We start from the raw sequence: 16197 nt of genomic DNA on the forward strand, positions 1-16197 counted from the left end.
GAGATGGCAGACAGTTCAAGAAAATAGGCTTATGGACAAGTAGAGGACGTGTTAGTAAGGGTTGAAGGCCTTTACATCCCTGCTGATTTCATAGTCCTGGATACTGGAAAGGAAGAGGATGAATCCGTCATCCTAGGAAGACCTTTCCTGGCCACAGCAAGAGCTGTGATTGATGTTGACAGAGGTGAAATAGTCCTTCAATGGAATGAGGACTCCCTTGTGTTTAAAACTCAAGGATCTCCCTCTGCAACCATGGAGAGGAAGCATGAAAAGCTTCTCTCAAAGCAGAGTCAACCCAAGCCCCCACAGTCAAACTCTAAGTTTGGTGTTGAACTCCCATATCCAAACTCTAAGTTTGGTGTTGGAGAGTTTCAACAATGCTCTGAACATCTGTAAGGCTCCATGAGAGCCCACTGTCAAGCTATTGACATTAAAGAAGCGCTTGTTAGGAGGCAACCCAATGTTTATTTATCTAATTTTTATTTTCATTGTTTTTCTTGTCTTTATAGGTTCATGATCATGTGGAGTCACAAAATAAATAGAAAAATTGAAAACAGAATAAAAAACAGCAGAAGAAAAATCACACCCTGGAGGAGCATCTGTCTGGCGTTCAGCGCCAGAACAGAGCATGGTTCTGGCGCTGAACGCCCAAAATGGGCAACTTCTGGGCGCTGAATGCCAGAACAGGCATGGTTCTGGCGTTCAACACCAGAAATGGCACACAAATGGGCGTTGAACGCCCAAAATGGCCACCAACCTGGCGCTGAACGCCCAGAGTTGTGTGCAAAGGCATTTTTACATGCCTAATGGGTGCAGGGATGTAAATGCCTTGACACCTCAGGATCTGTGGACCCCACAGGATCCCCACCTACCTCATCATCTCTCTTTCCATTCATGATCATCCCTTCTGTTTTCCATTTACCACTCACATCCATACACCCACTACCTTCAAAATTCAACATCTCTCTCCCATCCAATCTCACCCATATGGCCGAATACACACACCCATCCATCTCCTCCATATCTTCTTCTTCTTCTTCTATTCTTTCTTCTTTTGCTCGAGGGCGAGCAACATTCTAAGTTTGGTGTGGTAAAAGCATAGCTTTTTTGTTTTTTCCATAACCATTGATGGCACCTAAGGCCAGAGAAACCTCTAGAAAGAGGAAAGGGAAGACAAAAGCTTCCATCAAAGGGTCTATAGCTCAGTGGTAGAATATTTGACTGCAAATCAAGAAGATCCCTGAGATACCTCAGGGGATACATTTTCTTCCACACAATTATTGGAAGCAACTAAGGGTGGAATATCAAGAGCACTCCATCATGCTCCATGAAATAAGAGAAGATCAAAAAGCAATGAGGGAGGAGCAACAAAGACAAGGAAGAGACATAGAAGAGCTCAAGGACATCATTGGTTCCTCAAGAAGGAAACGCCACCATCACTAAGGTGGATTCATTACTTGTTCTTATTTCTTCTGTTTTTCGTTTTCTATGTTATGTGCTTATCTATGTTTGTATCTTCATTACATGATCATTAGTAGTTAGTAACTATGTCTTAAAGTTATGAATGTCCTATGAATCCATCACCTCTCTTAAATAAAAACTGTTTTAATTCAAAAGAACAAGAAGTACATGAGTTTCGAATTTATCCGTGAACTTAGCTTAATTATATTGACGTGGTGGCAATGCTTCTTGTTTTTTGAATGTATGCTTGAACAGTGCATATGTCTTTTGAAGTTGTTGTTTAAGAATGTTAAATATGTTGGCTCTTGAAAGAATGATGACTAGGAGACATGTTATTTGATAATCTGAAAAATCATAAAAATGATTCTTGAAGCAAGAAAAAGCAGCAAAGAACAAAGCTTGCAGAAAAAAAAATAGGCGAAAAAAAAAATAAAAAGAAAAAGTAAAAGCAAGCAGAAAAAGCCAAAAGCTCTTAAAACCAAGAGGTAAGAGCAAAAAGCCAATAACCCTTAAAACCAAAAGGCAAGGGCAAATAAAAAGGATCCCAAAGCTTTGAGCATCAGTGGATAGGAGGGCCTAAAGGAATAAAATCCTGGTCTAAGCGGCTAAACCAAGCTGTCCCTAACCATGTGCTTGTGGCGTGTAGGTGTCAAGTGAAAACTTGAGACTGAGCGATTAAAGTCAAGGTCCAAAGCAAAAAAAAAAAAAGAGTGTGCTTAAGAACCCTGGACACCTCTAATTGGGGACTTTAGCAAAGCTGAGTCACAATCTAAAAAGGTTCACCCAATTATGTGTCTGTGGCATTTATGTATCCGGTGGTAATACTGGAAAACAAAGTGCTTAGGGCCACGGCCAAGACTCATAAAGAAGCTGTGTTCAAGAATCATCATACTGAACTAGGAGAATCAATAACACTATCTGAACTCTGAGTTCCTATAGATGCAAATCATTCTGAACCTCAATGGATAGAGTGAGATGCCAAAACTATTCAAGAGGCAAAAAGCTATAAGTCCCGCTCATTTGATTGAAGCTATATTTCATTGATAGTTTGGAATTTATAGTATATTCTCTTCTTTTTATCCTATTTGATTTTCAGTTGCTTGGGGACAAGCAACAATTTAAGTTTGGTGTTGTGATGAGCGGATAATTTATACGCTTTTTGACATTGTTTTTAGTATGTTTTTAGTAGGATCTAGTTACTTTTAGGGATGTTTTCATTAGTTTTTATGTTAAATTCATATTTCTGGACTTTACTATGATATTGTGTGTTTTTCTGTGATTTCAGGTATTTTCTGACTGAAATTGAGGGACTTGAGCAGAAATCAGATTCAGAGGTTGAAGAATGACTGCTGATGCTGTTGGATTCTGACCTCCCTGCACTCAAAGTGGATTTTCTGGAGCTACAGAACTCGAAATGACACGCTTCAAATTGCGTTGGAAAGTAGACATCCAGGGCTTTCCAGAAATATATAATAGTTCATACTTTGGCTAAGAATAGATGACGTAAACTGGCGTTCAACGCCAGCTTTCTGCCCAAATCTGGCGTCCAGCGCCAGAAAAGGAGCCAAAACCAGAGTTGAACGCCCAAACTGGCACAAAAGCTGGTGTTCAACTCCAAGAAGGACCTCTACACGTGCAACACTCAAGCTCAGCCCAAGCACACACCAAGTGGGCCCCGAAAGTGGATTTATGCATCAATTACTTACTTCTGTAAACCCTAGTAGCTAGTTTATTATAAATAGGACCTTCTACTATTGTATTAGGTATCTTTGATCAGTTGTATACAATCTTTGGACGCCTGGTTCTTAGATCAGAGGGGCTGGCCATCTCAGCCATGCCTGGACCTTTCACTTATGTAATTTTAACGGTTGAGTTTCTACACTCCATAGATTAAGGTGTGGAGCTCTGCTGTTCCTCAAAGATTAATGCAAAGTACTACTATTTTCTATTCAACTCATCTTATTTCGCTTCTAAGATATTCATTCGCACTTCAACCTGAATGTGATGAACGTGACAATCATCATCATTCCCTATGAACGTGTGCCTGACAACCACTTCCGTTCTACATTAGATTGAATGAGTATCTCTTAGATCTCTTAATCAGAATCTTCGTGGCGTAAGCTAGAATGATGGCGGCATTCAAGAGAATCCGGAAAGTCTAAACCTTGTCTGTGGTATTCCGAGTAGGATTCAATGATTGAATGACTGTGACGAGCTTCAAACTCGCGAGTGCTGGGCGTTAGTGACAAACGCAAAAGGAGGGTGAATCCTATTCCAGCATGATCGAGAACCGACAGATGATTAGCCGTGCTGTGACAGAGCATGTGAGCATATTTTTCACTGAGAGGAGGGGATGTAGCCGCTGACAACGGTGATGCCCTTGCATAAAGCCAGCCATGGAAAGGAGTAAGACTGATTGGATGAAGATAGCAGGAACGCAGAGGTTTAGAGGAATGAAAGCATCTCTATTCGCTTATCTGAAATTCTCACCAGTGATTTACATAAGTATTTCTATCCCTGTTTTATTATTTAATTTCGAAAACCCCATTACTATTTTATATCCACCTGACTGAGATTTACAAGGTGACCATAGCTTGCTTCATACCAACAATCTCCGTGGGATTCGACCCTTACTCACGTAAGGTATTACTTGGACGACCCAGTGCACTTGCTGGTCAGTTACACGGAGTTGTGAACCATGGTACTGGCACCACGTTTTTGGAGCCATTGCCAGGGAAAGAAAGAGCGATGAATTTTATATAATTAAAGTGTAATCACGATTCTGCGTACCAATAATATTTTTAAATTTTTAAGGGATTAAATTAGATTTCAAATTTATACAATATACTCTAATTTATTAAAATTCACCAAACCCCAATTTACCCAAAATTCCTAATTTCACTTTTGTCCCAAATTAAACCCTGATTCTCAAATTAAACCCCACAAACCCTAACCTCCACTGCCTCACCACCACTCATCCACCGCCATACCCCTTCCCAGATACACACACACAACTCACAAACACACGCACCCATAAGAAAGAAAAAGAAAACAGAAAGGGAAGGAGAGAAGAAGGGAAAGGGAGAAGAGGAAGGAAGAGTGTCGACGGAGGAAAGGGGGACCGTCGCCACCTTTCGTCGCGTCGCCACCACGCCATGTCGCCATCAGAAACAGAACCACGAAGGAGAAAGATGCGAGCAGGAGCCGACGAGAGAGAGAGAAGGAGAGAGAGAGAGAGAGAGAGAGAGAGAGAGGGGAACGGTGACGTTGCTATTGCCGCCGTCGATGAGTTACTATCGCCGTTGGAAACCAGATCCAAAGCGAGACGCGATGACGAGAAAAGGGAGGAGCTACAGCCGCCGTGCCTGGTCTCTGTTGCCACTGAGCTTCGACCGCCACCATTCCTGTCGCCGTCAAGCCATTCGATCAGTGCCGCCCAAGCTCCTGCCACCACTATTATTGATGAAGCTCACTGGAGTTGCTGGAGGCTGCTGTTGCTCTATCTGGTTCTGTTTTGAGTTGCGCGACCGTGTCTGTGGCTGCCAGGGACGGTGTTGTGGCTGCTAGAGTTATCATTGGAGCTACTGCTGCTTCGTTCCTGGTTCCTTTTTGTGTAGTAGGTCTTTTGCTCTGAAAACCTCTCTTTGTCGCCATTCTGTTATAGATTATTGAGTTTTGCATGATGATTTTATGTCAGGGTTGAGTTACTGTTATTAGTTGGTGCCCTTGTGGCTATTACCGCTGTGGAACGTAGTCGGAGTTGACGCCGTTATTTTTGGGCCGAGGGTAAAAGGTTTCCTTTAACGCGTTGGTTCGACTTTTCGAGGTAGGGGTGTTTTCTAAAAATTTTATTTTATATTCTGGAATTGTTATAAATGGATATGGATATGATAAATACAATTTCTGGTGATTATGTAAGTCTTATGTATTGTCTGGCTGTTTTGGATGAATATGATTGTTGTTTGATTGGATTATTGTTTGGTTTTGTTAAACGGACGGTTGCTAAATTATTTCTTTAAAGTTTTAGAATCGGTTTCCTTGAGATATGAAAATGATATGAATTCTTTTGGAATCAACTTGATTTTAAAATGATTTGGTTTTGAATCTGTTGGAAAGGGTTGCGGAATGGTTTAGTTGGGACCCAAAACGGATGGTAAAGTCCATGTTTTAGGGGAGGTACTACCAAAATTTCTATAAAATCCAGACCGTATTAGAAATGTTATTTAAAAAATTATAAATTTAAGAATTATATTATTTTACTTGAATTATTTAAGAAAATACTGAATTATGTGGTTGTTTTAAATGTGCGAAGGGTTTATATTTTTTTGAATTTGATTTAAGAATCACATTCAGAGGAGTTTTAGTGGATTCAATGGAAATTGGACTTTGGTTGAATAATTTTGTTTGTGATGTTTTGAAAGAAGTCAGAAAATTGGTTTTAAAAGTGATATATGACATGAATGATGATTTGACTTGATATGGATTGTTGAGAAAGTGCGAAAATGATGATTGATGAATGATTTATAATGAATTTGAAAATAAAATTGTTTTGGGCTTTGATCTGGCAAGGATCGTGGTAGTTTACCGCTTGTCCAGTGTCAAAATGTCTGTGAAGATCGTGGTGGTTTACCGCTCGCAGAAGGTGGGGATCGTGGCTATTTACCGCCCACGTGTGTGCTGTTTTCCAATTGAAAACATCTGTGGAGATCGAGGTGGTTTACCGCCCGCAGATGGTAGGGATCGAGGTAGTTTACCGCTCATCAGGTGAGGATCGTGGTACTGCACCACTCATCAATTTTCAAGAGGACGATGTCCAGGTTAGCTACCAGACATGTCGGGTTGACTTTGTAACCGACAGAAGAGACTCATCAGCCGTAGGGCAGGCATTCATCATATGCATCTATGTGACATTGTTTGGGTGTGCATATTGTAATTGGTTTGCCTACATGAATAATTATGTTTAACTGCTAATTGCTATATTTGATGTAACTACTTTGATTATATTTGAAACTTCTTACTTGTGTTTGTGACTGAAATTGATTGGATTGTGGTGAATTGGATGATGATTGAGTAGTTTGGGTCTAGGGCCGTGATTGATTATGTGATGGGCCGAATTGAAGGCCGTGATTGGTTTGTGTTTTTAGTTTAGTAAAGTATGAAAAATCAAACTGGTTTAGCATAGACTTAATGAACCTATGCTCGGAATAGCTTGGTCATTCATACTGTCTAGGAAAAATTTTTTGATATTTGATATAAAAGGAAGAGGTTTTGGATTTTGAAGAATTAACGGATTTCTCTTACAAAAAGGAATTTTTTTTGGATTTCTGAATGTAAACCCTTAGTTTTTTTAAGAGGTACATAAGACGAGCAACGATCACTGTATTTTGAAAACAGTTTTATTTCACGTATCTTTTTATAGCAATTCTCTAACCCTATAGTGAGAACTAGCAAGGACGATGTTCTCACTCCCCTACAGGTTTTTTCTTTTCAGGATATGGATGAAGAAGTCATGAAGAGTTTATTTCGTTTTCTGTTTACACGATATTTTGTATTGTTTTAGATATCATGTTTCCCTCGCCTTTATCTTTACAAATTTTGTAAAAGGGATAGGAATTTTGATATGCAATGCTTGTAAATTAATATTATGTATATATATTCTTTGTAAGTGTTGTAAATGGGTTGTAAGTATATATTTATGTTTTCAACTAAAAATTCTTTTGAAAAATTATACGGTTTTAAGTTTTAAACAGGCTCTTATTTTAGTATTAAATATGTTAAGAGTCGTCGTAATATCCGAGCCATCAGAGTGGTGCAGCCGGAAGCGTGATTGGTAGCTAGTGTGTTACATTATGGTATCAGGGCGGTCCTTCCTGTAGAGCCTGAGGAATGGACCAACTATGCTTCAATTGCATACTCTGAGCGTCTGTCATGTAGTAGGTCTTGTTCGAATTACAAGAGTTAGAGCTTTATGCACATGACGGTCTATTAATTAATGCTGTTAGTCTATCATTGCAGACTTCCTGGTACTAGGTTTGGCCAGCTTAACACTAGTGAATTATGTATATGAAGCACTAATGGGTTATCATAGACGATATACGAATTGTAGGTAACGCGAATCGTAGGTTTTGAGAACGTTAGGAGTTAATTCTCAAGGTTACTCTGTTACTTATCTTGTTCTTTCATGGTTTGCTTTGAAATTCCTGTCTGAGATTTCTTTCTTGAAAACTAAACTGATTATTTTCCATGTTTTTTCTTTTGTTCATATGCATTCTCGGTTGATTTCAACTACATGTGTCTGTTTAAATTCCTTGGACATTTGCCCTGTGTTATTTAAATTTCCTCTTCTTGACTTGTATACTTTTGATGTCACTTTGGACTCGTTTGACGGATCAAAGCAATTGTTGGAATCTTTGAAAATTTGCTGTTGTTTGAAGTGCCCTTCTTTGTAAATTTTGTTTTCTTTTGGATCATCTAAAAACTTGCTTGAACTTGTTTTGGCACGATACATTATTTGTTGTGGTCCCTTTCTGAATGTTCTTGTTTCAGATTCTTCTCAAAGAAAATTTTGATTCAATTTTTTTCTTACTTGACTGTATCCACAACTATTCCTTCAAATATTAATAAAATTGTTTCTAATTCAGCACACGCTTTGAAAGCTCCCTTATGTAGTTCAAAACTTGCCTGTTTGTAATGCATCTCCTATTCCTCTTTAGGAAAAACTTTATCTTAGGTTTTCTTCTCAAAATGAAACTTAATTTCCTCCCAACCAAATTGCAGTTTTTATGCATGTTTTTTTAGTTATGCACCTAAATACCTTTTAAGATATTCAAGAAAAATGTTTTGCTCTCAGCCAAACTAGTTTTTATTTTCAAATGTTGCATAATCTATTTCAACTTGAATTTGTTCTAAAATAATGCAACATTTATGTTTTTACTATTATTTTATAAAATATTTGTTGCATACTTTTCTTTCGAAACGTTAAATGATTTCCTTAAAGTTTTTCATTCTTCATGAACAATGTATTCGAAGGCGTTTCTAATCATACTTTTAAAACTTCGTAAGTATTATCATTGACTTTAGTTATTCTTTTCCTACGATCTCGTACTTCTTTGACTCGGCTTAATTTTGTTTCAAACTGTTGCACTGTTTTCTTCTTAATGTTCTTGTTGAATTTCTTTGATTCGAGATCCTTTCTTAAACTTGTGACTTGATTTTCGTCCCAACATTCTTCATTGCTTGTATATCCTTATTGCTTGTCCTTCTTTTCCAAGGTTTTATATCCTTCTGAATAAACTTGAGAATTGCTTTAAAGTCACGTGTGATCTATAGACACATCAAGCGATACGTTAGTCCTTTAAGATGTTGTTCGTGGATGGTTGGAACAGGTCAAGTTTTTAAGTGCGCAGTATCACAGGAAGCTGTGGAGTTTTAGTTTTCACGCAAAAGAGTTTTGTGGATGTTAGACTTCTGATCAGCAGTAGGTGTGCAAAGTAATTGATGAGGTTGAGAACTCTTGGACGAGTTGCTCAATAAAGCACAGTTGGGAACGGTGAAGATACGCCCTTATGGAATTAGAAGGTGGAAGCTTTGAAGTTAGTACAAGATCTATTTGCGAATGTTATCCCGTTTGTTTATACCAACATCACATTCAACTTTTTGTCACTTTGAATGCCACTTTATTTTTGCAAACACCTATCTTGAACATTTGCACCTTATTGTGTTTCTTCAAGTTTTGGTAAAGTGTTAGCACCATGCTTTTTCTTTATATCTAAGTCTTATGGTTTATCTGGTATTTGAAGATTTATATATATATATATATATATATATATATATATATATATATATATATATATATATATATATATATATATGCCGAGGCTGCTTGCAGGTGCACGAAATTGTGATCCCTGGTAATGGCTCCAAAAACTTGGTGCTCTAATCTTAATTCATAATTTGTCACAACTTCGATACAACTAACCAGCAAGTGCACTGGGTCGTCCAAATAATAAAACCTTACGTGAGTAAGGGTCGATCCCATGGAGATTGTTGGTATGTATCAAGCTATGGTCATCTTGTAAATCTCAGTCAGGCGGATATCAAATGGTTATGGAGTTTTCGACTAATCATCTAGAGGTTCTTGGTATGAAGCAAGCTATGGTCATCTTGTAAATCTCAGTCACGACTAATCATCTAGAGGTTCTTGATCATACTGGAATAGGGTTCACCCTCCTTTTGTGTCTGTCACTACGCCCAGTACTCGCGAGTTCGAAGTTCGTCACAGCCATCCCTTCCCAGATCCTACTCGGAATACCACAGACAAGGTTTAGACTTTCCGGATCTCAGGAATGGCCATCCATGGGTTCTAACTTATACCACAAAGATTCTAATATCTCGGACTTGGTCCTTTGTATTAGATATCTAAGAGATACTCATTCTAGCTTGTTTGCATGTAGAACGGAAGTGTTTGTCAGGCACGCGTTCATAAGTGAGAATGATGATGAGCGTCACATAATCATCACATTCATCATGTTCTTGGGTGCGAATGGATATCTTAGAAGCGGAATAAGTTGAATTGAATATAAGACAGTAGTACTTTGCATTAAATTATGAGGAACAGCAGAGCTCCACACCTTAATCTATGGAGTGCAGAAACTCTACCGTTGAAAATACATAAGTGATGAAGGTCCAGGCATGGATGAATGGCCAGCCCCCAAACGTGATCAATATGATCCAAAGTTGAACCAAAAATCATAAGATGTTCTAAATGCAATAGTAAAAAGTCCTATTTATACTAAACTAGCTACTAGGGTTTACAGAAGTAAGTAATTGATGCATAAATCCACTTCCGGGGCCCACTTGGTGTGTGCTTGGGCTGAGCTTGAAGTTTACACATGCAGAGGCTTCTTCTGGAGTTGAACGCCAAGGTGTAACGTGTTTTTGGCGTTCAACTCTGGTTCGTGATGTGTTTCTGGCGTTTAACTCCAGACTGCAGCGTAGAACTGGTGTTCAACGCCCTTTTTCGTTATCTAAACTCGGCCAAAGTATGAACTATTATATATTGCTGGAAAGCCCTGTATGTCTACTTTCCAACACAATTAAAAGCGTGCCATTTGGAGTTCTGTAGCTCCAGAAAATCTACTTTGAGTGCAGGGAGGTCAGAATCCAACAGCATCAGCAGTCCTTCTTCAACCTCTGAATCTGATTTTTGCTCAAGTCCCTCAATTTCAGCCAGAAAATACCTGAAATCATAGAAAAATACACAAACTCATAGTAAAGTCCAGAAATGTGAATTTAACATAAAAACTAATAAAAACATTCCTAAAAGTAACTAGATCCTACTAAAAACATACTAAAAACAATGCCAAAAAGCGTATAAATTATCAGCTCATCACAACACCAAACTTAAATTGTTGCTTGTCCCTAAGCAACTGAAAATCAAATAGGATAAAAAGAAGAGAATATACTATAAATTCCAAACTATCAATGAAACATAGCTCCAATCAGATGAGCGGGACTTGTAGCTTTTTGCCTCTTGAATAGTTTTGGCATTTCACTTTATCCATTGAAGTTCAGAATGATTGGTATCTATAGGAACTCAGAGTTCAGATAGTGTTATTGATTCTCCTAGTTCAGTATGTTGATTCTTGAACACAGCTACTTTATGAGTCTTGGCCGTGGCCCTAAGCACTTTGTTTTCCAGTATTACCACCAGATACATAAATGCCACAGACACATAATTGGGTGAACCTTTTCAGATTGTAACTCAGCTTTGCTAAAGTCCCCAATTAGAGGTGTCCAGGGTTCTTAAGCACACTCTTCTTTTGCTTTGGACCTTGACTTTAACCGCTCAGTCTCAAGTTTTCACTTGACACCTTCACGCCACAAGCACATGGTTAGGGACAGCTTGGTTTAGCCGCTTAGGCCAGGATTTTATTCCTTTAGGCCCTCCTTTCCACTGATGCTCAAAGCCTTGGGATCCTTTTTATTTACCCTTGCCTTTTGGTTTTAAGGGCTACTGGATTTTTTTGCTTGCTTTTTCTTTTTCTCTTTTTTTTTTTCGCCATTTGTTTTTTTTCTTCTTTTTTTTTCTGCAAGCTTTGTATTCACTGCTTTTTCTTGCTTCAAGAATCATTTTTATGATTTTTCTGATTATCAAATAACATGTCTCCTTGTCATCATTCTTTCAAGAGCCAACATATTTAACATTCATAAACAACAACTTCAAAAGACATATGCATTGTTCAAGCATTCATTCAGAAAACAAAAAGTATTGTCACCACATCAATATAATTAAACTAAGTTCAAGGATAAATTCGAAACTCATGTACTTATTGTTCTTTTGAATTAAAAACATTTTTCATTCAAGAGGGGTGATGGATTCATAAGACATTCATAACTTTAAGACAAAGTTACTAAATACTAATGATCATGTAATAAGTCACTAACATAGATAAGCACTTAACATAAAGAAAACAAAAAAATAGGAAATTTAAGAACAAGGAATGAGTCCACCTTAGTGATGGTGGCGTTTCCTTCTTGAGGAACCAATGATGTCCTTGAGCTCTTCTATGTTTCTTCCTTGTCTTTATTGCTCCTCCCTCATAGCTCTTTGATCTTTTCTAATTTCATGGAGGATGATTGAGTGCTCTTGATGTTCCACCCTTAGTTGTCCCATGTTGGAACTCAGTTCTCCTAGGGAGGTGTTGATTTGCTCCCAAAAGTTCTGTGGAGGGAAGTGTATCCCTTGAGGCATCTCAGGGATTTTTTGGTGATGAGCTTCTTTATGCGTCTCTTGAGATCCATGAATAGGCTCTCTTGTTTGCTCCATCCTTTTCTTAGTGATGGGCTTGTCCTCATCAACGAGGATATCTCCCTCTATGTCAATCCCAGTCGAATTGCATAGATAGCAAATGAGGTGAGGAAAGGCTAACCTTGCCACAGTGGAGGTCTTGTCAGCCACCTTGTAGAGTTCTTGAGGTATAATCTCATGAACTTCCACCTCTTCTCCAATCATGATGCTATGGATCATGATGGCCCGGTCTATAGTCTTCAGACTGGTTGCTAGTGGGAATGATTGAGCGTTGAATGAACTCCAACCATCCTCTAGCTACAGGCTTAAGGTCCAATCTTCTTAGTTGAACCGGTTTGCCTTTTGAGTCAATCTTCCATTGAGCTCCTTCCACACATATGTCCATGAGGACTTGGTCCAACCTTTGATCAAAGTTGACTCTCCTTGTGTAGGGGCGTGCGTTCTCTTCCATCATTGGCAAGTTGAACGCCAACCTCACATTTTCCGGACTAAAATCTAAGTAATTCCCCCGAACCATGGTGAGATAATTCTTTGGGTTCGGGTTCTTACTTTGATCATGGTTCCTAGTGATCCATGCATTAGCATAGAATTCTTGAACCATTAGAATTCCAACTTGTTAGATGGGGTTTGTTAGAACTTCCCAACCTCTTCTATGGATCTCATGTCGGATCTCCGGATACTCATTTTTCTTGAGTTTGAAAGGGACCTCGGGAATCACCTTCTTCTTGGCCACAACATCATAGAAGTGGTCTTGATGGGCTTTGGAGATGAATCTTTCCATCTCCCATGACTCGGAGGTGGAAGCTTTTGTCTTCCCTTTCCCTTTTCTAGAGGATTCTCCGGTCTTAGGTGCCATGAATGATAATGGAAAAACAAAAAGCTTATGCTTTTACCACACCAAACTTAGAATATTGCTCGCCCTCGAGCAAGAGAAGAAAAAAGAGATGAAGAAGAAGAAGAAATAGAGGAGAGGAAGAGAGGTTAGTGTTTCGGCCAAGAAGGGGAAGAGAGGGTTGTGTTGTGTGAAAATGAAGAAGAATGGAGGGGTTTATATAGTGGAGGGAGAGGGGTTAGGTTCGGCCATTTAGGGTGGGTTTGGTGGGAAAGTGATTTTGAATTTTGAAGGTAGGTGGGGTTTATGAGGTAGGTTTATGGGGAAGAGTGGATGGATGAGAATGGTGAAGGGGTAGTAGGGAAGAGAGCTTGATGTGATTGGTAAAGGGTTTTGGAGAAAGGTGTTTATTTGGAAAGAGAGGTTGAACATTGAGAAGAGGGAAGAGTATGAGTGGATGTAGGTGAGGATCCTGTGGGGTCCACGGATGCTGAGATGATTCTGTGGGGTCCACAGATCCTGAGGTGTCAAGGATTTACATCCATGCACCAGTTTGGCATGTAAAATGCCTTTGCATGCAATTCTGGCGTTGAACGCCAGTTCTATGCTTGTTTCTGGCGTTCAGCGCTAGCTTTCCTCAGTGTGCATTCCTGGCGTCTGAACGCCAGGATGCTGCTTGTTTTGGGCGTTCAACGCCAGTTCTATGCTCTGTTCTGGCATTGAACGCCAGCCAGATGCTCCTTACTGGCGTTTAAACGCCAGTAAGCCCTTCCTCCAGGGTGTGATTTTTCTTCTGTTGTTTTTGATTCTGTTTTTATTTTTCTATTTATTTTGTGACTCCACATGATCATGAACCTAATAAAACATGAAATAACAATAAAAAATAAAAATAAAATTAGATAAATAAAAATTGGATTGCCTCCCAACAAGCGCTTCTTTAATGTCAACAGTTTGACAGTGGGCTCTCATGGAGCCACACAGGTGATCAGGTCAATTTTATAGATTTCCAACACCAAACTTAGAGTTTGGATATGGGAGTTCAATACCAAACTTAGAGTTTGGCTGAGGCCTCCCAACACCAAACTTAGAGTTTGATTGTGGGGGCTTTAGTTGACTCTGTACTGAGAGAAGTTTACTGTGCCTCTTTTCCATGTTTACAGAAGGATGTCCTTGAGTTTTAAACACAAGGGAGTCCTCATTCAATTGAAGGACTAGTTCACCTCTGTCAACATCAATCACAGCTCTTGCTGTGGCTAGGAAGGGTCTTCCAAGGATGATGGATTCATCCTCATCCTTCCCAGTATCTAGGATTATGAAATCAGCAGGGATGTAAAGGCTTTCAACCTTTACTAATATGTCCTCTACTTGTCCATAAGCCTATTTTCTGGAATTGTCTGCCATCTTTAATGAGATTTTAGCAGCTTGTACCTCAAAGATTCCCAGTTTCTCCATTACATAGAGTGGCATGAGGTTTATGCCTGACCCAAGGTCACATAGAGCTTTCTCAAAGGTCATGGTGCCTATGGTAGGTGCAAGGTATTAGGAACTTTCTAGGATCCTGTTTCTTCTGAGGCAATCTCAGTTGATCCAATGCATTTAGTTCATTGGTGAAGAGGGGAGGTTCATCTCCCCAAGTCTCATTACCAAATAAATTGACATTCAGCTTCATGATTGCACCAAGGAACTTGGCAACTTGCTCTTCAGTAACATCCTCATTATCTTCAGAAGAGGAATACTCATCAGAGCTCATGAATGGCTTAAGGAGGTTCAATGGAATCTCCATGGTCTCTAGATGAGTCTCAGATTCCTTTGGTTCCTCAGAGGGGAACTCCTTATTGATCACTGGACGTCCCAGGAGGTCTTCCTCCTTGGAATTCACGTCCTCTCCTTCCTCTTTGGATTCGGCCATGATGGTGATATCAATGGCCTTGCACTCTCCTTTTGGATTTTCTTCTGTATTGCTTGAGAGAGCACTAGGAGGGGTTTCAGTGATCTTCTTACTCAGCTGGCCCACTTGTGCCTCCAAATTTCTAATGGAGGACCTTGTTTCATTCATGAAACTCAGAGTGGCCTTAGATAGATCAGAGACTAAGTTTGCTAAAGTAGAGGTATTTTGTTCAGAGTTCTCTGTCTGTTGCTGAGTGGATGATGGAAAAGGCTTGTTGTTGTTAAACCTGTTTCTTCCACCATTATTAAAGCCTTGTTGAGGCTTTTGATCCTTCCATGAGAGATTTGGGTGATTTCTCCATGAGGGATTATAGGTGTTTCCATATGGTTCACCCATGTAATTTACCTCTGCTATTGCAAGGTTCTCAGGATCATAAGCTTCTTCTTCAGAAGATGCCTCTTGAGTACTGTTGGATGCAGCTTGCATTCCATTCAGACTCTGAGAAATCATATTGACTTGCTGAGTCAATATTTTGTTCTGAGCCAATATGGCATTCAGAGCATCAATTTCAAGAACTCCCTTCTTTTGAGGCGTCCCATTACTCACAGGATTCCTCTCAGAAGTGTACATAAACTGGTTGTTAGCAACCATGTCAATGAGTTCTTGAGCTTCTGCAGGTGTTTTCTTGAGGTGAATGGATCCACCTACAGAAGTATCCAATGACATCTTAGCTAAGTCAGACAGACCATCATAGAATATATCCAGGATGGTCCATTCTGAAAGCATGTCAGAAGGACACTTTTTAGTCAGTTGCTTGTATCTCTCCCAAGCTTCATAGAGGGATTCACCTTCCTTCTGTCTGAAGGTTTGAACATCCACTCTAGGCTTACTCAGCTTTTGAGGAGGGAAGAACTTGGCTAAGAAAGCCTTGACCAGCTTATCCCAAGAGTTCAGGCTATCTTTAGGTTGAGAATCCAACCATATTCTAGCTCTGTCTCTCACAGCAAAAGGGAAAAGCATGAGCCTGTAGACTTCAGGATCTACTCCATTAGTCTTGACAGTATCACAGATCTGCAAAAATTCAGTTAAGAACTGAAAAGGATCTTCAGATGGAAGTCCATGGAACTTGTAATTCTGCTGCATCAGAGAAACTAATTGAGGTTTAAGCTCAAAATTGTTTGCTCCAATGGTAGGAATTGAGATGCT

General features: G+C 39.4%; 1 non-coding gene across 1 annotated transcript; it reads left to right on the forward strand.

The window, feature by feature from the left end:
* Positions 1-15771: 15771 nt before the first annotated feature.
* Positions 15772-15879, forward strand: LOC112774525 (small nucleolar RNA R71). Its single transcript, XR_003189011.1, has one exon. It is a non-coding gene; the product is annotated as a small nucleolar RNA R71 (small nucleolar RNA).
* The last annotated feature ends 318 nt before the right edge of the window (positions 15880-16197 follow it).

The sequence above is a fragment of the Arachis hypogaea genome, chromosome 18 (genome assembly GCF_003086295.3).
Source record: "Arachis hypogaea cultivar Tifrunner chromosome 18, arahy.Tifrunner.gnm2.J5K5, whole genome shotgun sequence".
Taxonomy (NCBI): Eukaryota; Viridiplantae; Streptophyta; class Magnoliopsida; order Fabales; family Fabaceae; genus Arachis; species Arachis hypogaea.